Genomic DNA, 24,373 nt, shown 5'->3' with positions numbered 1-24,373 from the left:
AACTTTAATAAGTTGGTACATGAACATAAGTTCTAGCACTGGTATTGTTTATATGAACTATCTTGTGGTATATATATTGTACCATCAAATGGGGTGATTTCGAACACTGGGGTGAATTCGGACAGTATGGCTTATTTGCTCTTTGCCACTGCATAGAAACAAAGAGTTACTTGTTTTAACATTTGTGCACCAGTTATTTTAAGTGCAAGATTGCATTTATTGCTTTCCACAACTTCTATTTTGCGCCAATTGCTTCCCTAAGTGAATACTTGATGAACAGTATCAGTGTTAAAAATCCATGCATCATCGTGAAGTGGAAACTTTCTATTGTTGTGCCAAGCGGGAAGTTATTGTAACTGTAATTGTCAACACATTCAGTAGCTAACAGCATTGAGACAATTTCTGTACAAGGTTGTCGAGTTTCTCGTGCAAAGTTATAAAATAACAACAGTTTTTGTAAAACTGTGTACTGTGTGGGATGATTTCGGACAATACCAAGAACGTATAAGAGCAGGAGAGATCCTACATTAAGGTGTAATTATGACTTGGAACTTTAAGATAAAGCTGTTTGTGATATTTAGAGTGGTAAATTATCATACAGAAATGCATGTGATTTGTATGGTATACCTAAATCAACCCTACAAAATAAAGTGCAGAAATTACATCCAAAAAAAATGGGAGGACAGCCAGTGCTACCATAAATAAAGAAGAAGAAGAGATGTTGAAGCAAGGTATCTTGAGGGCTGCACATTGGGGATTTCCCTTCACTAAATTGGATATTTAGTTAAAGGCTACCTTGATAAAGCTGGCCGAAAAGAGAAGAAATTTCGTAATAATCTGCCAGGAGAAGAATGAGTGCATTTATTCCTCAAACGACAGTTAGTAGATCTTTCCGTTCGCTTAAGCGAAAATATTACATGAGCTCATGCAGAAATTATCTGTAATATATAAAATTCATTATATCATTCCATATCACTTATTTGTAACAAAGGGCTACTTTAAAATGTGTAAAATGTAACCAAAATCAAATAAAAAGCATGTAGAATTTTAAAAAAAGGCAGTAACTGTCCGGATTTGCCCTCTATATACTGTAACTTCGGACAGAGATTTAAAAAACATGTGTCCGAAATCACCCCAATCCATGGGGTGACTTCAGACACTTTATTTAATTGCCTCAGATAAATATAACTACACATACGCTTTCTGGTTCTGGGATATTTTATTTGTTACACATACACCCTACCACTTCCATAACAATCAATTTAAGCTAACAATATATACGAAAGTTACAATCAAAATAATGACAAAACCATCCGAAATCACCCCGTTTGATGGTATCTAGAAATGTACATGCCTCCAACATATACATATCAACAAATACAGATCAATATTTCCTTAAAAAGATTTTTTGTATCGCATATTCCATTTGCTCAAGGCATTTTGTTACAGACTGCCCATGACTGTAATTTACTGATTAGAAATAGTTTTGTCACAATATTTTATTCCCCATTTTTAGTTTAATGTGTTCCTGAACTACAAGGCAATTCTCACTTTGTTTACTTAATATGTACGTCTTTCATGTACTCAAACCTTTGTATCCATGGTGTTTAGTGCTGCAGGACATTATTTAGTGCTTTGTTGGGAAAGATAGTGAGGACACTCAGAGACTGTCAATTACATTTTAATACTCTGATATTTTTATGTGCCCATTATTATGGGCATAAATTTGTGTAGTCAATCATGGGCGATCTCTGCCTGCTGTACCATTGTTTAGTCTCTTTGCTCCTTGTTATCATTCTCTTTGTTACCTACATGCATTCAAGTTGTGTTTTGTAGCTGCATATGAAATTTATTAGAATAAAGTTGTTTATATAAGGAAGTGCATGTAAAAGAGACATTGATTTACCATCTACTAAAACATAATAGACCATTGTGTCTTGTCATCGTTACTGAAATGTGAACAATACCATCACAGGTTAGTGTGTTGTATGCATTCTCATCGGGAGTTCAATTTTGATATAGTATGTATGCCACAAAAGGAAAATAAGCCAGATGCATTGTTCACAATTCCAGTTGAAATGGGGAGAAAATGATCATAAAAAACAACTGGGAATCAGATTACATGATATCCAGCAAATGAAGTAGAGCCCATTAAAGAGTAGTCATGTGAACATAAGAGTTGAGATGATCTTTTTTACTTATCTGTGATAACTAGTTTTAGCTGAATAAGGCCTTCTTTATCTCTAGATATAGACTAAAGAAAAACAAAACCATTAATTATTCCCTATCATTTAAGTTATTTATACAATATACGAGAGAGATATGTACCAGTAAATGCACCAGGTTACCTAAAACACAGGAGCACAATTGCTATCAATGGTGTCAACTGGACCATGTTACTTCTCAACCAAGAAAGAGTCAAAAAACTACATGCTTATACATGACAGTATGTCAGAATTTGGTGTTATCATCTCAATAAAATTGTAGTGTAAAATCATGTACTTACTCACACAGATTTTTGTTAGTGGAACTTTTGTTACAAAGGGTAAAATACAAAAATAGGAATAAAGTGTATTAAAATATAGAAATTTAAAAATGGGTCTACTGTTTAACCGTACAGCAGTCTTATTATCGCAGCTATCAAGATGTTTATATTCACTAAAATGTTAAACAAATAGCTTAATTCAGTTATGTTGAATATAATATATTTAAATTATGACACAATTGTTATTGTTTCATGTGTGTTGATGCAGGTTGATGTTTTTATAAAGGACTCACTCAAAGTGTAATAGTTGTTTGTTTCTGATGAGGCTTGCAGTAACTGGATCAATTGTAGTACTGTCAATGGTGCAGATATGCCCCTGTGTGCCCCACCCTCTTCTGCACCTTATCACAACATTATGAGCAAAATAGTGTGCTCTTAAGGTAAAGAGATATTGAATTTAACTGATGAAAGGAGAAAATATAAAAATGCCGTAAATGAAGCAGGCAAAAAGGAATACAAACGTCTCAAAAAAAGAGATCGACAGGAAGTGCAAAATGGCTAAGCAGGGATGGCTAGAGGACAAATGTAAGGATGTAGAGGCACATATCACTATGGGTAAGATAGATACTGCCTACAGGAAAATTAAAGAAACCTCTGGAGAAAAGAGAACCACTTGTATGAATATCAAAAGCTCAGATGGAAACCCAGTTCTAAGCAAAGAAGGAAAAGCAGAAAGGTGGAAGGAGTATATAGAGGGTCTATACAAGGGCGATGTTCTGGCTGTCAATATTATAGAAATGGAAGAGAATGTAGATGAAAATGAAATAGGAGATATGATACTGTGTGAAGAGTTTGACAGAGCACTGAAGGACCTAAGTCGAAACAAGGCCCCGGGAGTAGACAACATTCCATTAGAACTACTGACAGCCTTGGGAGAGCCAGGCCTAACAAAACTCTACCATCTAGTGAGCAAGATGTATGAGACAGACGAAATACCATCAGACTTCAAGAAGAATACAATAATTCCAATCCCAAAGAAAGCAGGTGTTGACAGATATGAAAATTACCGAACTATCAGTTTAATAACCCACAGCTGCAAAATACTAACACAAATTCTTTACAGACAAAAAGGCCAAATGATGTCATCACAGCTGTCTTATACTTGTCCTGAACTGCTATCAGAATTTACACAAAGGCCTTAGAGCAATCGATGACACTAAAGAAATGGGCACCACTAAAATTGTTGTTGAAGTTGGACACATTGGCAGGGGATCTGTTACGGACAGTGTGATATTTGAGATCCCTGTAATCCCGAAAAATGCACAGGAACAGCTTTCTTTTTTATGATTTGTAGTGGTGATGCCCAAGCACTGTGTGACTTAGGTATCATCCCATTGGTAAGCATCCCATCAAATGCTGCCTTAGCAACATGTAAATTCTCTAGAGATTAGCATGTAGGTCAATTAACCACAGGTGGACTGTAGTCATGCATATATGGTGTGTAGTTGAGAGCCTCACTTCCCCCTGAGCTACAGCAGGGTCAGTTGAGCTGAGAAATCTTACTGAAGCAGCTGACAGGAATCATTGTCTGCCACCAGCAGCAATTCCAAGTTGGGGGGGGGGGGGGGGGGGGCTGGAGAAGAGGGGGAGGGGGGAGATTGCAGGGGAATGGGAAGTACCTGCATCATGCAGGTGCTGTAACCCCATGTGCGTTTCCTCTAACTGCTGTTCAAGAGCTGCCACACCCAGTCTCAAATCCAAATTGTCTTCACGTAGTACAGCAATATTCCTTACTTGCTTTGTGTGCAAGACACTGATCCTGCAGATACATGCATTCGGCATCTCACACTTTACCTGTAACGTACCAAGCTCAGAATAGTCATGCGATGGTGGCATCAATGTCTTGCATGTGCTCCGCATTCAGACAGAAATGGAAGCGGCAACAAATGACACACCACGGTTCACATGGTGGATATCAGTGGCATTGTGCAGTATGTGACCCTGCGTGGTCAAGAGCTTGGGAGACAGAAGGAAGTTTTATCGGGCATTGATGCACTAAATCAGGTACCAAGGAAAAGTGTTTCAGATAGTCTGGTTCCAATGGGAATGTGTGAGTTCTTTGCAGCTGTCATCACAGGAATGCCTGAGATTGGGACAGTCATCCTTTTTGCATGGGACCACATTAATCTCTAAGTGAGTATCAACAAGGAAGCAAGCTCCAGATGATCTGTCAGTGATGAATAATCTTGCAGACCCATCAACTGCCTACACTGCCACATTCTTATTGTATGAGCGAGGTGGCGCAGTGGCTAGCACACTGGACTTGCATTCGGGAGGATGATGGATGGTTCCATTTCTGAAGCCCCTCCGGCCCCAGCACACAGACCAAAGCAGGATCAAATATCGCAGACTTCTGCCAGTATAATGATCCTGTAACAGGTAAAAGAAAATGTTAGCCATACCTAAACATAAAAAATGTAAAAAGTTGAAACTGATCAACCTAAATATAATTTATGCCCCAGGTTAGCAAAATAACTTCAAACTCACTGACGTTGTAAGAATCACTGAGTAAGCAGCTGCTTCTGGTGACTTCATTCCAAAGAGTTTTTAAAGTAATTTGAAATAAATTATTGTTTGAAATTTTTAAAGTAAAGATGACATTTGGGTAATTTTGTGATGACTTCATGAAGAAGCCACACATCACTATTTCTAACAGTTTCAGGGCCATTTAATCTGAATTATAGAGAAACAATTACTTGAAATCATATACACCTCATACTGTAAGCTTACAAGGAAACTACTGTTTAGAAAAATGTAGATGTTTTATTCTATCCACAATTATTTTTTGGTGAGTAAAACTGAATCAAAATGAAATAAAAGATGAAATCGAAATGAATTTAAGGAATCACCAGTTCAGTGGAACTGAAATGTAAAAGAACAAAAAATGTTCTCCTTGTCATATTTTAATATTGCCTTTTATTAGATTTCAGCCACATTACAAATAACAATAAAGGTAAGAGGTACCAGTAGGCCTTGTGGGATGGAATATTTAATACAGATCCTAAAATTGGCCATAGCTCACCACTATTACTGTGAAATAAAGGTAATCCATCAATTCCAATCATTAAATCAATATGCTGTAAAGAACTGAAAATATGTTGTGCAATAGCAAACATTTTCTTTAACTGGTTTGAAATACAAATGTGGCAGTACTGGCCAGAGCTTACATTTTTTACTTGAATGCATCTTGGAGTCTTTAGAATAGTTATTGCATCAGAGGGAAGAGATTTAAAGCAGTCATGTGATCGAAGAATACACAACAAAGCTGTCAATGCCACATTTGTAATGCTAAACTGAACAGACCAGTTAGCTAATTCAGATTTGAGCTCTTCCATTTGAAACTTGGAGTCAAAGCAGTCATCACTGTCTGAACCGTCTGATAAAGGATATTGATCCAACAACTCAAAAACCTGGTTCGATGTTGAGGCCCTATCATTACTTTCAGAAGGTTCACTATTAAATGATGATCCACTGGCACTATTACACGATGATGGTTGAAGTTGAATCCCAGGATTTGGATCATTGGAAACATCTCTCTCACCAGCTACAGCAGAGTGCCCTACACTTTTCTCAGAATGCTTCAACAGCCGTTTCCGTTTCCCCTCCCGAGAAAGCGAATTGAACAGTTTCCTGTTTGACATTCCTAAAATAAAACAGAATAATTTAGTTGGGATTGACAAAATAAGGAAAATTACATATGGTAGTAACGGATGTCTCAGGGAAGAAAAAATAGATCTATTATTATTCAGCATTCATAAACTGAATTTGTTGGTGAAAATTTAATATTGATTTTTTTAGGTTAAATGATGGAATATTAATTTGGATTACTAATTAATACAAGCATCTAAAGAATCCACACTTGAAAAAATAAAATTAAGAAAGTCTCTTAAGCATATATAAATTTGTTTATTAACTTCCATGCTTTCGTTGAAAATTTTAGAGCAATGCCAGCATTATGGGTGGGACATTTGTACTAATTTATGCTAGTATTTTCATGTTTACATTTAGGAATCTTAAGTTATTTGAAGTGAAGTTTCTGTTTTAAGCAACAAATTGATACTCTTCATTCCAAAAAAATACAGTGTTCAAATATACATACTGAACTGTCTGTAATGCAATACATAATACCAGTGTTGTGGGTGGGACAAAACTGACACAGAACTGAACAATTTTGACATCCGAACACTATTTCTGCTTTGATAGTGTCCACAATTCAGCCAAGCCACATACAAATGAAGCTTACACTCTTCTATTAAAGAAACATGTTGCTATTAGAAAAAGAATTAAGTTGCACCAATGCATGACACTATATATAACTGTATAGTTACGGGTGGGACAAATTGTCTGTTGTATGATTTGCATAGAATATTAAATTGCAATATGTAGTGCAACTAAACACACACTATTTTACTCTTGCCCCAACTTTAAGGCTTCTTTGACTTGAATTTCTTGAGTATGTTTACTTTGTGCAAGAGTTTCATACTATTGGGAAGAAATTTCATATAACCGCAATTAAAGAGCAGTCAAAGCTACGTAAATAAAAAAGACTGACACCTATGTAGTGACTGGTTCTTGATGTAATTTTTCCCATTCACCATGTCATTACTATTTGTATTCACAAAGAAACTTTTCACACTTCACAATTATTCATTCATGGTGTGACACACACGAGTACTTACAAGCAAACAAATGTAATAGGGCGATGTATATAAAAAGATGAGAGTTTAAAAAAGGTAAAATAACATTAAGTTTTAATTTATTGGTACCATGAACTAGAGAGCTAGTTTAAAATGATCTCTTTTTGCTGAACAACTTGTAATATGTATTCTTAGCTGGTAATCCATTTCACTTTCATCCAGGCTCAATTTTTCTACGTAAAAGAATATGATATTTCTTTATGTTACGTAATAATATTTAACATCTGTAATATTAACATACCACTAGAGAAAAATGCACCAAAATACCTGTAATACACTATATATCCTCTTCAGACCCGGTGTAGCAGTAAGGCAGGAGACACCACACACTTACCGAACTATTTTCCAGTATAAAACAAACTTCACAACAGTCAACAATCATTAATGTGCGTCACAAAGGTAAAATGGCCATAAACCTAGCAGAGTCAGTGCAAGGCTTATAAACACTTGTGGCACTTCCTGCAGACGTCTGTGCAAGCTATGCTGCGCGCACATCTGCTATACAGCCTTCCATGGAAATTACAGTTTATTTCAAGCTTTGGAAAATTATTTTAATTCAAGCTAAATTTTTACAGCTTGATGTAACCTGTGTAACAGGTTGATTTTTCAATCTTGAATTTTCAACTGAAGCTAAACTCAATATCCAACTTGAAATAAGCTGTGTAACAGGTTGATTTTTCAATCTTGAATTTTCAACTGAATCTAAACTCAATATCCACCTTGAAATAAGCTAGAGTGCTAGCTGGGTAGATAATGAAGAGCATTTGGATGCAATGTACTGTGTTGCACACAGAAGCATAGTGTATAAGTAAAGTAAATGAGGATTGTATGAGTCCTGTTAGCCTGGATGACTTCAGTATGGACAACATACGTCTACCGAAGGCCTTAATAATAATTACATTGGGTATTTTGGAGGAAGAGGATGTAGATAGTCATATATGACCACTACCACAACCGTACCCTCAATGATTCTGTGTTACAAAGTAAAATGAGATGTCTGCAAGCCAGTGCCTGGCAAGTTATGGAAGCCCTATTGATACAGTTTAAGGATTTGTTTAATGCCCAGGGTCCATTACCTGCATCTCCTATTACCCAACACTGCATACCAACTGGGAGTAATGCTACAATTTATAAGAGAACAAATCACATACTGAAGCATTTACAGCCACTCATGGAAGTATTTATTGTCCAACAACAGGCAGAAGGTATTACAAAATCAGTGATGGTCCTGATCCGAAAATTGTTGATGGAAAGCACCAAGAAATATCGATTTTGTTGTGATTACAGATATTTGAATGCAAAAATTACCACCAATGCCTATCCTGTACTGAATATCACAGAGACATTTGACAAATTTGGCAGATACAAATACTTCTCTACAATGGATTTGAACAGTGGATACCACCAGATGGAGGTAGTGCCAGAATATAGATCTGAAATGGCTTTTGTGGTCCCATGGAGGCCTTTTCAACATCAGTGGATGCCATTTGGGCTTACAAATGTGCCAGCCACATGTAAAAGGGTGCTAGGTGAAATTTTGTGCGGCCTGCAACCGAGGAAGTACGTGGTGTATCTCAATGATATTACAGTTTTTTTTGGATGATGTGGACAAACATGTGAAACGGTTGGGGGGAATATCAAGAGATTAACAGTAATGCGTTTTATGCTAAGTATTGACAAGTGTAATTTTGCACAGACTCAAGTCAGTACTTGGGCCATGTCATTGGTGAAGAGTGTATGCAAACTGATCCCCATTTAGTATCAGCAGTTTCTGAATTTGCAGCTCCACAAACAACAAAACAGTTACAATCTTTTCTGGGCCTTTGTAATTATTACTCCAAATTTATTAAGGACTTCACACAAATTACTCCACTGTTAAATCATTTGTTATGGAAAGGGATTAAATTTGAGTGGTTGATGGAATGTGAGTGAGCCTTTCAGGCATTACGATTGGCAGGCATGCTTGACACAGGGCAGTTTAAATCAAACAGGATAGCTGTAAGCCAATGTAAAAGTTTTTTGGGGTAGCCAGCTATCCAGATGAGATGGTCAGAACAATGAGTGCAGGTGTGGCTAGCAAGCCACGAAGAGTAGTGGTCATCATGGTTTTTCCTAGGTGAAAAGACTTATGTGGGAGTTCCGATAGCATGATTGCAGAATGACCTAGTACGAATGAGCCCTGTGACTTGAATTATTGTGACCAAATGTTATAACAGAAAATGCACAAAATTCCATATAAATGGGCTAGGAAAGAACTAATGGCAGCCATGGAACTGTGGCAGTGGGACAAGCTTATTGAAAATAAATCTATATTTGAAACCCCAACACTTAAAAAATATTAATATTATTACTGTTATCATTTATAATAAATTATAACAACTGAACACATTACAAAGTCACACTTATGGTACACCACATGAAAGAGGATAATGCCAGCAAGATAATAAATGGATGACTTTTCTAATACACAAAACATGTTACAAACAATTTAGTTTACTTACGCAAACAGTGCCATAAGTATCAAATTCTCCACAGATACACAAAAGGTATTATTAGAATGAGTTTCCTTTTTTAATATTCCAGTAACTCTTAATGTATGTTTGTTTAATTGGATAGATAAAAAATCTACTCACCAAGTGGTGGCAGAACACAGACAGAAAGGACAATTGTAATTGGCAAGTTTTTGGAGCCAGTGGCTCCTTCTTCAGGCAGAAGGCTTGAAGGGCCTGCCTGCCTGAAGAAAAAGCCACTAGCTCTGAAAGCTTACCAATTACAACCATCTTTTATGTGTGTGTTCTGCCACCACTTGGTGAGTGGATTTTTTTATCTCTCCAGTCAAATAATTCTATCAATAATTGATTGTTTTCATTGTTAATGTACATTTAATAATTTGATGCCATGCCTGGCATTGCCCGGAATGTTTAATATCTGCCACACAAAGTGATTGACCCTGTGCCTTGTTGATACTCATAGTGAATGCAAGCCACATGGGAAACTGCAGTTGCCTTAGATCGCATGGCATATTTGAATCATAGAATGTCAGTGGAATGTAACAAATGAATATGTCTTCACCTGTATGAACAGATGATTAGTTGCACCATCTGTTACATTTTGCAAGAAGTCTCTCACTGTGTTTTTGGAGAAGATGTTTTCTATTGTTTCAGCCCATTTTCACTGTTTCATGAAGGGCTGTATTTGAGCACAACTCAAACTCGTGAACAGTTTACATCACAGTTTGGGAAATCTTGGGTTCTGTTCAATCTTTTGATTGGCCTGCAATCTCTAGTGAATTTTCTAGAACTATATATACAGCCTGCCTTAGTGCTTGTAAGGCACTGTGGATTTTAATAATAAAAATAACCATGAAACACAGACTAAAATATCTTCTAGGGTATATGCCATATGTAACAATGGAAACTGATCAGTAAATGAGAGTTTATTGTCATGTTTCTGTCAAATGTTTTAACTTTCACTTGTCCTGTAAACTATTGATGTCTGATGGTACTGTATCCAAGATGGGTACAGCCACTGTAATTTATTCTCGCAATAGGAATTTCAGTCATTTACCATGATATATTTCATTTGTTAGGCATTTAATTTTTCATTAATTTTCTTCATTGTTTCATCTGAATGTAGAGATTTGAAGTAAACTGGTCAAGAACTTTGAAATAAATCAGTCAAGTGCTTTTTAAGATCTTTGGTAACTGTTTCTTCTTTATATTACAATACCAGAGAAGGAAAGTTGCTACTCACCATATAACAGAGATGTTGAGTCACGATAGGCACAACAAAAAGATTCACACAATAAAGCTTTCGGCCATTAAGACCTTTGTCAGCAATAGACACACATACACACACGCACACACCACACTCACATAAACGCAACTTGCACACACGTCTGCAGTCTCAGAGAGCTGAGACCACACTGCGAACAGCAGCAACAGTGCATGATGGGAGTGGTGACTGGGTGGGGGTAAGGAGGAGGCTGGGACAGGAAGGGGGAGGGATAGTACGATGGGAGTGGTAGAGAGTCAAGTGTTGCTGTTTAGATGGAGGGTAGGAGAGAAGGTACTGAGGGGAGAGGGGGTAAGTAGGTGAATTACATTCTCCGCCAGGGTTTCAATCAGGCTCCCAATCCCTTACCTCATGGCTCATACCCCTGTAATAGACCTAGATGCAAGACCTGTCCCATACATCCTCCTACCACCACCTACTCCAGTCTGGCCACTAACATCAACTATCCCATCAAAGGCAGAGCTACCTGTGAAACCAGTCATGTGATTTACGAGCTAAGCTGCAACCTCTGTGCTGCATTCTAGGTAGGCATGACAACCAACAAGTTGTCTGTCCACAAGAACAGCCACCGACAAACTGTGGCCAAGAAACAACTGGACCACCCTGTTGCTGAACACGCTGCCAAACTTGATATCCCTCATCTTAATGACTGCTTCACAGCCTGTGCCATACGGATCCTTCCCACCAACACCAGCTTTTCTGAATTGCGCTGGTGGGAACTTTCCCTGCAATACATCCTACGTTCCTGTAACCCTCCAGGCCTCAACCTTCATTAGTCACTGTACTCACCCCATCCAGCCCCCTCCCTGTTCCCATTCCAGCACTACACAGCCGTCATTTCACCATCACATGTAGTCTTTTAATTTCTTTTATTTCTCTCCTTTCTGCTACTTACGTCTTCCCCCCTCCGCACCTTCTCTCCTGCCCTCCATCTAAACTGCAACACTTGACTCTCTGCCACTCCCACCATACTATCCCACCCCCTCCCTGCCCCAGGGTCCTCCTTACCCCCACCCAGTTGCCACTCCCATCATGCACTGGTGCTGCTGTTCGCAGTGTGGTCTCAGTTCTCTGAGACTGCAGACATGTGTGCAAGTTGCGTTTATGTGAGTGTGTGTGTGTATGCGTGTGTGTATGTGTGTCTCCTGCTGACAAAGGCCTTAATGGCCGAAAGCTTTAATTGTGTGAATCTTTTTGTTGTGCCTATCGTGACTCAGCATCTCCGCTATATGGTGAGTAGCAACTTTCCTTCTCTGGTATTGTTACATTCCATCCTGGATTTTTCTTCTTTATATATTTTTTATACACTGAGGTGACAAGTCTCAATAGTGATACCCACATAAACAGATGGCTTTAGTATCACACACATCAGGTATGAAAGGGCTGGGCATTGGCGAAGCTGTCATTTGTACTCAGGTGATTCATATGAAAAGATTTTCGATGTGCTTATGGCTGCACAACTGGACAGTCTTTGAACCTAAAATGGCAGTTGGAGATAGGAGCATGGGACATTGCTTTTTGGAAATTCTTTAGGAATTCAATATTCCAAGATCCACAGAGTCAAGAGTGTGCTGAGAATACCAAATTTCAGGCTTACCTTTCATCACAGAAAACACAGTGAGCAACTGCCTTCATTTAACAACAGATTTGTCTGCATAGAGTTGTCAGTGCTAACAGACAACCAACACTGCACAAAATCAAAGTGAGACATACAAACAATGTTTCCATTAGGACAGTGCAGTGACCACAAGTGCCTTTGCTAGTAGCATGACGTTGCCTACAGCACCTCTCCTGGGCTCGTGACTTTATCAGTTGGACCCTAGATGACTGGAAAACTGTGAGCTGGTCAGATGAGTTCTGATTTCAGTTGATCAGAGGTGATGGTAGGGTTAGTGTGTGGTTCAGACCCCATGAAGCAATGGACCCAAGTTATCAACACGGCACTGTGCATGCTGGTGGTGGCTCCATAATGGTGTTGGCTGTGTTTACATCGAATGGACTGGGTCCTGGTTATGTTAGCTAGTTGGAGACCATTGAACCAAGTCAGTTCATGCACAAAATTCTGCACCAGCAATACCTTTGCTATTATGGGCAGCTATAGAGGCAGCATGGCTCAATGTTTGTGCAGGGGACTGTAGGCGATTTGTTGCACCCATGCCACATCAAGTTGCTGCATTACGCCAAGCTAAAGGAAGTCCATCATAATATTAGGAGGTATCCCATGACTTTTGTCACCTTTATATGTTTTGTATATTAAAAATATATATATCCTATGTCCTTCCAGATGTTCATGAGGGGATAGTGTAGAAAAGGGATAAGAACTTTTAGAGATTTTTGGTAACAACATTTCTGCTTTGTATATTATATACATGTATTTATTTGTAAGTCAAATTATGAAATCTTACGTTGCCAGTGATCTTGAAGGTAAAGTGTGCAAAAAGAATGATAGATGTGGCAATTTATATGTTTTAAATTTGTTTAAAATTGTTGAAAAAATACATAAATGATTTCATTAAGAGGTCACAAACTGACCGCAAAGATTTTCTATATGTTTTATCATAAGCATTTATATGAAATTGTGAAAATGATGAATGGTGGTCAGGATGAAAGTATCTGCACTATCAAAGAGTGGTCATGTGGCTGAACCTTTAAATAAGCATACAGGGTCAAGGTTGTGGTCTTTTAGTCTGTCATCTTGCATCTGGAATTTTGGTGAGGTATTTTTTGTCTTGATTTTGTCTGGAGTCGTTCAGCTCAGGTTGTTTGTGACAAAGTTATGGATGGTGTGTATCCCACGAATGTTACTTTCACGTAGCAGGACTTAGGGTAATCTTGGGCACATGTGATAACTTATAAATCTCAGGACTCTGATTTCAATGATTTTGGGCAGCTTAGTTAGTGACAAGATCTTGCACAAGTTACTTTAGTTTCTATTATTTCTCACTACAGTTGTGAACTTGTTAAGACTTATGATTTTAATGGATTTATATTGAGATGAACTTGAACTGATTGGTCAGAATAGCATTGATAGCTATGAAATTCAGATTTGCTGGGAATGATAAACTCAAGCTAACCAACACTTGGAGATAGTTCAGGTATTCATGCACTAATGTACTTCATTATTTACCATATGCTGCTGGGTGTAAATGTTATATCAGCACGAAGTATTTACAAATTTTCCACTGCTGACAGATACTGACCAGTTATTCAGTAAGTTACTTGGATGTGGAAACCATTCACATATCCATCCTCAGTTCATCTTCTATTAAATTATTTACTAGTTTGCCTCACTACCAGTATATAACGTTTTGATATACGTTGAGTTCTTGGGCCATAGTGCAATGGTGCACAGCCACCTTGTATTGATGACAGCACTCAAATTTAGTGGCCGTACGTAGCCTGTATTCTGGCAGAACATATTTCTCTGTCATAACTATTTGCATCAAAAGGGGTACATGATGTCAGGAGTAGGAGGAAGACCTGCAAGTATTGTCATAAATTCAGAGTTAGGATACCTATTTTAGATGTTACCTATATGGGCATAAATTCATAGTAGTAACTGATCATGCTTCCTCAAAGTGGCTTGAAGATCCCTCTAGCTTATTAACAAAAGGTGGGCCCTTAAGTTGGGCAAGTTAGATCACACAGTTGCTCATAAACCTGGAAGAAAAGATACAAACACAGATATTTTGAGCCACAAGATTGCAGTATTGCAAATGCTTGGGATGTGAGCGACTGGCAGAGGGAACAGGCAGCTGATGCAGCACAAGTTTTCATTGTCATCATTCCCTTACACAGCTGATGGTTGTCTGTATTCACAACTGTGAATACATTTCATGTGCAAGGAATTTATGTTGCAGCCACAGTTCACAACACATGCAGGCTTACTTTGCAAATCTACAAACTGCGGGCTGCATGTGGTAGTTCCATTGTTGTTAAGGAACAAAGTGTTACAACAGGCACATTATCATGTTTTGTCAGGCCATGGTGGCCAAAGCGTAACTAATAGGAGAGTAGTTGACATGTTTTGGTGGCATACAAGAGAACATGTTGTGAATCAGTATATGTGGAACTGCATCCCATGTGCACAGTGAAAAGTTCTTAGACATAAAAAGAGTTCTCTTGGAAGGTTGCCTGAGGCCTTGAAACCCTTTGAAATGTTAGGTTGTGATATTTTTGGCTCCATTCAAAAGAACTCCATTGGGTTATAAGCACATTTTAACAATTATTGACCATTTCTAGATGTTTACATCTGTGACAACAATTCCTGATCAGCAAGCTGCTGTGGTTGCTAGGTGCTAGTGAATTATTAGGTTTTTAAATCTGATGTTCAAGGAATCTTACTAACTGATCCAGGGCCCTAGCTTCTTACCTGATTTGATGAAACACATATGCCACATACTTCATGTTTGCAAGTTTCAGAAGAACCCATTTCATCTACAAGCAAACAGACATACCCCCTGTTCACTGAACAGGATCAAAGATGGTTAGTCACTAAATCAACTGCCAATGTGCAGACTGGGACACATTTTTTAGTCATGTCATCAGCATGTACTATTCTTAAGTCCATACTAGGACTGGTTAAGATCATCCTAAAACAGCAACTATGGAAGAAAAATACCAACTCTATTTGATGTACTAAAACTGAAGTTAAGATGTGATGTCGAGTCACCGAAGAAATTTGCAAAAAGAATACTTGATGTACGGCAAAGAGTATGACAAGCCAATAGAAAAGTGCTAGAAAGAATGTGTGGGACAGTGAGCAAATCTGCTTTGACATTTCAGAGTTGGTCAGTGGGTGTTGTTTCCAATCCAATATGCCAAAAGGGAAAACCAAGAAATTTTTACTGAAGTGTAATGGATGGTTGGTTGTTTTGGGGAAGGAGACCAGACAGTGAGGTCATGGGTCTCATTGGATTTGGGAAGGACGGGGAAGGAAGTTGGCCGTGCCCTTTCAAAGGAACCATCCCAGCATTTGCCTGGAGCGATTTAGGGAAATCACGGAAAACCTAAATCAGGATGGCCGGACGCGGGATTGAACCGTCGTCCTCCCAAATGTGAGTCCAGTGTCTAAACACTGCGCCACCTCGCTCGGTGAAATATAATGTTACATATCAGGTTACAGATGTGAATTCCTTGGACAATGTTAAGATACAGTTACTACCAAAACTCCTATCATACATATTAGTAGGGTAAAGTCTTTTTATGATAGAGGAGATACTTTATTGCAAATTCTGGTAACAGTACCACAGAAAAAGCAAAAAACTGAGGCAGGTTAGGAAAAATGTGCTACCAGATACTCACGCTGTGCACAGAGCACATTATGAACTTAAACTGAGAAACTGATTCATAGCATTTTTTCCATGTTATTGTTTTTTATTTGTGTTGTAGTACTACATTTGTATGGCATGTTAGGGGTTAAAGAAGGTATTAGTCTGAGTTATTCAATATTTTTGTTATGTGGTCACACTTTTTTGACTAAGGATGGGTGGAGTAACAGCAGAGACACCCATAAGAATAACTGTATTCGTGACGCTTCTACACATCATCACAGAAGTGGGAAGTGCAGTTCTAAACCAACCAATGAACTCTGGAGTGTTGTTTGACAAACACTAAACCAGTCACTGAACTCTGGAGTGTTGTTTGCCAAACAATCAGATGTATTGCTGACTAGTCATCACTAGACATTGGGACTAACTTTTGAGGTATGGAAACCTAGAAACAAGATTTGCAGGATACAAGAGATATTCCGGGTGTTACACAAGGAGGCACAGAAAGAAGCTATTGTCTTGGTGATTAAAGATGAATATCAGCAGCTGCAACTTTTTGTATGACAAGTTAAGAGCACAGATGATGCAAGTGACAGATGTAGTGCCACAAGCAGCTATACATAGAAAGAGAGGGATGGTCAATGACATCAAGTGAAGAAGATGTGCGAGAAATTAATAAACAATAAATCAGGTGTGAGGTACAGTAGAAGGTGTGCAAACCACAGTACAGTGGCATACCTCTCAGCTAATAAATCTAGAATATAATGTACTGAATAATACTAGAGTGATACAGGAGGTAGGTAAAGAATTGATGGAATGTGTGCAAAATGCAGTAACAGTAATTAATAATAATCTGGCAGTCATTCAGAAACAACTGAGTACCTTACACAAGAAGAAGACTATTGCTAGATTGTTACGGATACTGGAAGACAGTAAGACTCAAGTTGTAGAAATGCAAAATTTCATACATTGTGCAGTAAATGGGCAATTAAGTTCAGCATTGGTGCCACTGAAACAACTTTAGAATGGAATACGCCAAGTCCAGAGAAATTTTCTGACAGAACTTTAGCATGTACTCAAGTTGACACAAAAGAATTTAGTGCTATTTTATAGCATAGCCACTGTAGAGGTCACAACGCATGATGTGATATTACTCATGTTGATCTGATTTCCAGTAGTAAATTTAAATTCTCTTTATCACTGTTGCAATATCATTCCATACCCAATGAAGTGGAAAACAATGAGTAAATTGGTGTAGCTATGGACTGAAGCAGTATTAATAGTTACAGAACATGTGGTGTGCATAATCTCATGACAACGAAGAATTTGTAGGAGTGTAAAACAAGGAGTGTTACTATTTGTCCAACTAGGATAATACAGTTGGATACAGATTCATGCAAGGTACAGCAGTTCACAGGCAAGCATGATGCCACCCAGTGTCACAGAGAAGTGTTGGAATCAAAACCACATTTTCAGAAAATAAGAACACACTGGATTCACTCAGTTTGTTCACCAGGAACTAATAATCAGCTGTTATTGGGATGGGAAACATAGGGACATGGAAAGAATGGAATTACAGAACAGTGGTATCTTGATCAATGGCATAACTTGAGATGTGCTCCTACCAATGAGTCAAAGCTGTCACTGGTACGTGATGCAGATCTACTGGGCTTTCCTCTGGGTATGAGCCAAACCAACTGACTACAAGCTGCCATCTTTTGTTTTCTGGGTGGGCACCTGAGTGCCACCTCCCAGGCTGTGCATATACTGCCCTCCAGGCTGTACACTCCACGACAACCACAATACAGATGCTGTTGATACAGGTCTAAGCACACGTCCCTCTTCGAGAGCGCTGAGGCCCATCGTATTCACAGAGGCACATGTGTGGGCCATGACACTGGGTCACACTACTGCATCCCTTGCTGCCTTGCTGTCAGACAGTGCTCCTGACCTGATGTGAGCTGCCTGAGTCGTGTATCTAGCATTCTTCGCTGACACCTGAGATAACAGGCCAGCTTGTTTTCCTGTGGACTGGTTAAGACAATATTCATTTTAGCAATCACATTAATGAATTGTTATTAATGATACTGCTGTTTCACTGATGCCTTCAGGCATAAGACTGGGACACTCACCAGTCCTTGGAGCTCAACCTCTGACACTTGTGACATCACTGCCTCACTTGTCCAAACTTGATGCCCACTCACCTCCTGACCCAAGGAGTGATCATTACACCACATTAAATCCAACATTCTATAAAAAAAACCAGTCAGATCATAGGAAGGCAGACTATATAATGAGCATGGTGCAGGCATTGATAACACAGGTATGTGTGCGTGTAGGAGTGCCTTCTAGTAGGGATCAAGAAGGAACAGGAATAGTCACTGCTGTGCCATTTGTCTGTTAGACATGTTCAGTGTGAAGTCAGCGAGTGGTGTATGCGTCAGACTTCACTGTGGAGATGGCTGCCAGAATGCCTGCTATGTAAAATCAAGTGATGGAATCTCCATGTTGGAATGTTAGCAATGTAAGGATAGTATAGATTGCTACTTACGGTAAAGATGACACATTAAGTTGCAGATAGACACAATTGTAGTGTGACATATGTATTAACAGTTGTGGTGATTACTTTTGAAATAATAAACAGTTTACTTGCTTTTTTTCCACCTGTCTCATTTTATTTGATTACTCCTTATACAATGAGTTTTTCAGTGTCTGTGGCATGTCTTGCTTATCTCAAGGGATTCTGTTCCTATTAGTGAAGGCAGTAAGACCTCCTTATCTTACAGTAATTGTTTTAAAACTAAGTTGCATGCACATCTATTTGCAAAGAAATCTTTGCAGGTGTCACCAGTACATGACAATCTGATCCACTTCTTAGTGAAATTCAAATTCTGATCTCCTTTGCTTGCAGCCATTGATGCCCGACAATGGCTTTTCAGACTGCAGGTGGTATTACTAATAATAATAACTGTGAGTGGCTCAGTGGGTGAGTGCCAGCCTTTCAGTTGGATGCTACTTTTGTGATCTGCATGTCTCTAACCTATACCAATTACGGAACTGGTGAAAGTGGATCTACAGTTTAATGTGGAATCTGAACCATGTGTCATTGCTGGCAATTCCTGACATCATTGGGAGATGAAGGTTAAATTAAAGAGAGACTGAAAATTTCCATGATCTGACCATGATTCGACCTCCCAATGTCTTGTTTTCCAGTCACACACTTTACCACTAGACCACCAGGCCTGACAAACTGCAGGTGAATTCCTTCTTGACTCTTGCTTGGTGAGAACATTCTCCTGTTTCTCCATCTGAATAATTTGTTACACACTGCATTTTTCATTGCTCCAGTGCACTGGCAAATTATTGTTAAATGATCTTATAATAGTGGCAGGATGTAGGTTGCATTTGGATTATACCTCTTGATGTAACATGGTTTACTTAAATTCTGTTTGTACTTTTACTTCCATGTTCTTTACACTCTTACTGACATATGTTATCTGGTCACAATAAGATGGCCATCTGTCAAAAGCCTGAGTAACCACCTTTTGCAGTGCATACCACAGCAAGATGCACAGAAAGAGAATCAGTAAGTTTCTGGAAGGTACTTAGAGGGATGTGGAGCCAGGCCAACTCCACTGCTGTGGACAGATATGCTAGTTTTCTTGGTTAAAGATCCATGTCATGAACAACGTGATTGAGATGATCCCACAAATTCTTGATTGGTTTTAAATCTGGGGAGTTTGGAAGCCAAGGGAGGAGGGTAAACACACCCTGGTGCTCTTGAAACAACACACATATGCTGCAAACTGTGTGACACTTCACATTGTCCTATTGGTAGAATCCATCATGCTGAGAAAAAACAAGAATGACGAGATCACCCAGGGAATGCCACAAAAACATTCCACATACTGCAATGGTCCCTCCTCTGGCCTGGACCCTTTTGATGATTGTTGCAATGTATTTCCTTTCAGGCATTTCATGGCGTACACACCAGTGATCATCTGTCTGATAGGGCATAAAACGTGATTCATCTGAAAAGGCCACCTGTCACCAATCAGTGGTCATTGAGTTGGGGTACTGGCATGCAGATTTCACTGTTATATCAGTCAGCATGGGTACATGAACCAGGCATTTGCAGCAGTGGTTCATATGCGGCAATGTTCACTGAACAGTCATTAAGGAGACACTGTTTGTAGCCCTGTGGTTCATCAGGGCAGTCAGTTGGTTAACTGTTGCATGTATGTTTGCCCATCCACATCTCAGCAGCTGACATTCACCCTTGTCATCTGTGATCCATGGTACACCACAGTTGCCTTAGCACTGGTTTGTATAGCAGCATTTTGTCAAGTGCAGTGTACCTTGACCATGGCAGCACACAGACAGTTTACAAACTTTGTCATTTCAGAAATGCTTCCACCTTTGGCCTGAAAGCCGATGAACATGCCCTTTTTGGCATCAGACAATCACTCCCTTTCTGTACTACGACAGCTAATGCATTGTTTTCTGTGTCCCTAGCCCCTGATGTGCTTCATTGCTAGTGCTACCACCTGCCATCTGTGAGTAGTTACTGTACATTGACGTCAAAAATAGGGGATGGTCACATTAATGTGACTGGACTGAGTACTGGTATTGACCTTCTGTCTCAGACAGAAATGTCTGATTAGCACATTACATACATTTCTTTGGCCTCTTCAGTTTTATGATAATTGCTCCATCTGTAGACTATGCTGCCAGTTCCTGCTCTTGTCACTGTTTGTGTTTCTTTGCACATTTTTGCTGTTTTTGTGTCAGATTTTCTTCTGGATCACTGTCTGTTCTGTGCATTTCTTTTGCTGATTATTTATTTCTTTAGAGATGCTATATTTCCTCCACAGAATTAGTTTTGTTAGTAAGCTTCATCCTTCAATGCCACAAGAACTACTTCATTATTCTCAGTGATTTTAGAAAATGTTGTCACATTTCCTCTTGAGACAATTTACACTTTTCTTCTTTCTTGTTGCCCTTTTTCTTCCATTTATTACTACCATGTTTACTCTTCTTTCCTCTGCTCTCCCTTTTTGCAATGATATTTATGTAATTGTCTCATTATTATCTCTAGTCATCCATCTCCATTTTTCAATAATTCTGTGGAAATGATATCAGCTCATAAGAGTCTAGTTAAATGTGCAAGTCTCAAGAATTTGCCTGGATTATGTCAAATACTGTGATTTCTACAATACAGTAACCTGTTTGACTTCAACACTGTCTGCAATGGTCTACTGAATTGCAATAATTTCTGCAAACATTGTTTGCATTTGCCATATGATAGTCGTGTTTGGTGTCTTCATGTTACTTGTGTTTCTGCTTATGAGCCCTCCTCATTGTTCTGCATTATTGATCTTATTGTTCCACACATTTTGGTACTGTGCCTCGTTTCTGAAGATAACATCCTTTGCATGTCAGCCAACCCTGCTATGACCATGCCTAAAGCTTCACTTAATTCGATGTATCTAGTAGTAATTTAAGAAATGAAAAACTGGACACGTTTGGCATGTTAGTTTTAATTTGGCATTCTAGAAGAGGAAAGTTTACTGAACCCTACCATGTGCTACAGCTACACAAAATAAAGTTTGTCTCAAACAGTTTAAAAATGACAGATAGATTGTGCATTGCTTCACACACACAGACTGCCAGACCACAGGCCATGCTGGGATTGTGGGAAATGAGGAGCCCAATAAACGGCAAAAAAGGGATATAAGAGAGATGCATGCTACTGGAGACTTAAGTGCTGTAGTTAGAGGTATAGTCAGAAGCAAATAAACAAGGAGTGGGAGACCAGATATTTGTACAAGTGTGTCTGTTTCAGACAAATTCACTCACATATACCAAAAGCACAGCAGTATACTGATAAATAGGATATGAAGTATAACTCCACTAGCAAAGTGAATAAGAGGCAGTTAGTAATGACAATGTCAGACTGAAATTCAACCATGGCTGCTACTGACAACATCTCCATAGAATTCTCATCATACCAGCAGCACATTGCATTTGTCAGGGGATACAGGATGTCAACCGCATATACTTTGGTTACCCTAGACACAGAAAGGAATGAAAGTTGCTGCTTACTGAGAATGTTAATATGAATCAACATTTATAAATTGCTCAAAATATTCTCACTAAAAGTTGGCATTTAAAAATAACTGCTCAATGTAACATTTGTGTGTGTGTGTTTGGGTTAACCTAAGATGCAGAAACTTTTGGCCACTGTACTTTTTTAAGTGTTATCATTATCATCAGGAAAATTTGCATTTTAAATTACTTAGCAATATGTGGAAGAGAAAAACTGAAGGCAGCCAAGAAAGTTTGAACTGTCTATGTTGATGTATCCAGAGGGACAAAAAGAAAATAAAAAATAACTATACAGTTGTAAAACATTAACCATTGCAGTTCCAGATTTTTGCTAGTGAAAAACTTACAAAGAAAAACCATAGCTCATTGGTGCTGTCATCTATGTTTAGAGCCAAGAGCTGATTAGAGTAAGCTCAAAAATGTGGGATAAAATCGTATAAAATGTGTAAATATTTCATCATATTTCTTCACTCAATTTGTTAACAAAATAATGATATTTATTGAACCAAATTGTTGTTTTAAGAACCTTTCTTCTTTACAGATTTCCCATGCAGCGTTAATGGTGTCTGGTATAGTCACACTGGTGGTGTGCTGTTGTGTTTAAAAACAAACAAAGATGGTAAACTGAATGTTAATATTCTGGATACACCATCTTATTACCCTGGTCATGGAATACTATCAAAATGTTGGAAAATCACTGGTGAAATACCCTTTCATCCAAAAATGAAGAGTTTCATCAGTCTGAAAGCTACTGAATGCAATGAGCATAAATTTGCAACATTTACTGGTAGGTTTCTGCCCAGTTATTAGTTAGTTTTTAAATGTTCTTATATTATTCTCAGTTTTGCTGAAAAATAAATCCACAAAAATTTTGAAGGAATTTAATATTTACATATAAACTGCACAAACCATTTTATGGTGTGTGATGGAGGGTACTTTTTGTTGTTGTTGTTGTGGTCACCAGTCCAGAGACTGGTTTGATGCAGCTCTCCATGTTACTCTACCCTGTGCAAGCTTCTTCATCTCCAAGTAACTACTGCACCCTACATACTTCTGAATCTGCTTAGTGTATTCATCTTCTGGTCACCTTCTATGATTTTTACCCTCCACGCTGCCCTCCAATACTAAATTGGTGATCCCTTGATGCCCCAGAACATATCCAACCAACCAATCCCTTCTTATAGTCAAATTGTGCCACAAATTTCTCTTCTCCCCAATTCTATTCAGCACCTCCTCATTAGTTACATGATCTACCCATCTAAACTTCAGCATTCTTCTGTAGCACCACATTTGAAAAGCTCCTATTCTCTTCTTGTCTAAACTGTGTATCGTCCGTGTTTCATTTCCATACATGGCTACACTCCATACAAATACTTTCAGAAAAGACTTCCTGACACTTAAATCTATACTCAATGTTAACAAATTTCTCTTCTTCAGATTCACTTTCCTTACCATTGCCAGTCTACATTTTATATCCTGCCTTGGGCATGGATGTGTGTGATGTCCTTAGGTTAGTTAGGTTTAAGTAGTTCTAAGTTCTAGGGGACTGATGACCACAGCTCAGCTCCCATAGTCCTCAGAGCCATTTGAACCATTTTTTTATATCCTCTTTGCTTTGACCATCATCAGTTATTTTGCTTCCTAAGTAGCAAAACTCATTTACTACTTTAAGTGTCTCATTTCCTAATCTAATTCCCTCAGCATCACCTGATTTAATTTGACTACATTCCATTATCCTCATTTTGCTTTTGTTGATGTTTATCTTATATCTTATTTCAAGACACTGTCCATTCCATTCAACTGCTCTTCAAGGTCCCTTGCTGTCTGTGAAAGAATTACAGTGTCATTGACAAACTTTAAAGTTTTTTATTTCTTCTCCATGGATTTTAATTCCTACTCCAAATTATTCTTATGTTCCCTTTACTGCTTGCTCAATGTTGTTGTTGTTGTTGTGATCT

Source organism: Schistocerca americana, chromosome 2 (assembly GCF_021461395.2).
Source record: "Schistocerca americana isolate TAMUIC-IGC-003095 chromosome 2, iqSchAmer2.1, whole genome shotgun sequence".
NCBI classification, from domain to species: Eukaryota; Metazoa; Arthropoda; class Insecta; order Orthoptera; family Acrididae; genus Schistocerca; species Schistocerca americana.
This window is presented reverse-complemented; position numbering follows the sequence as displayed.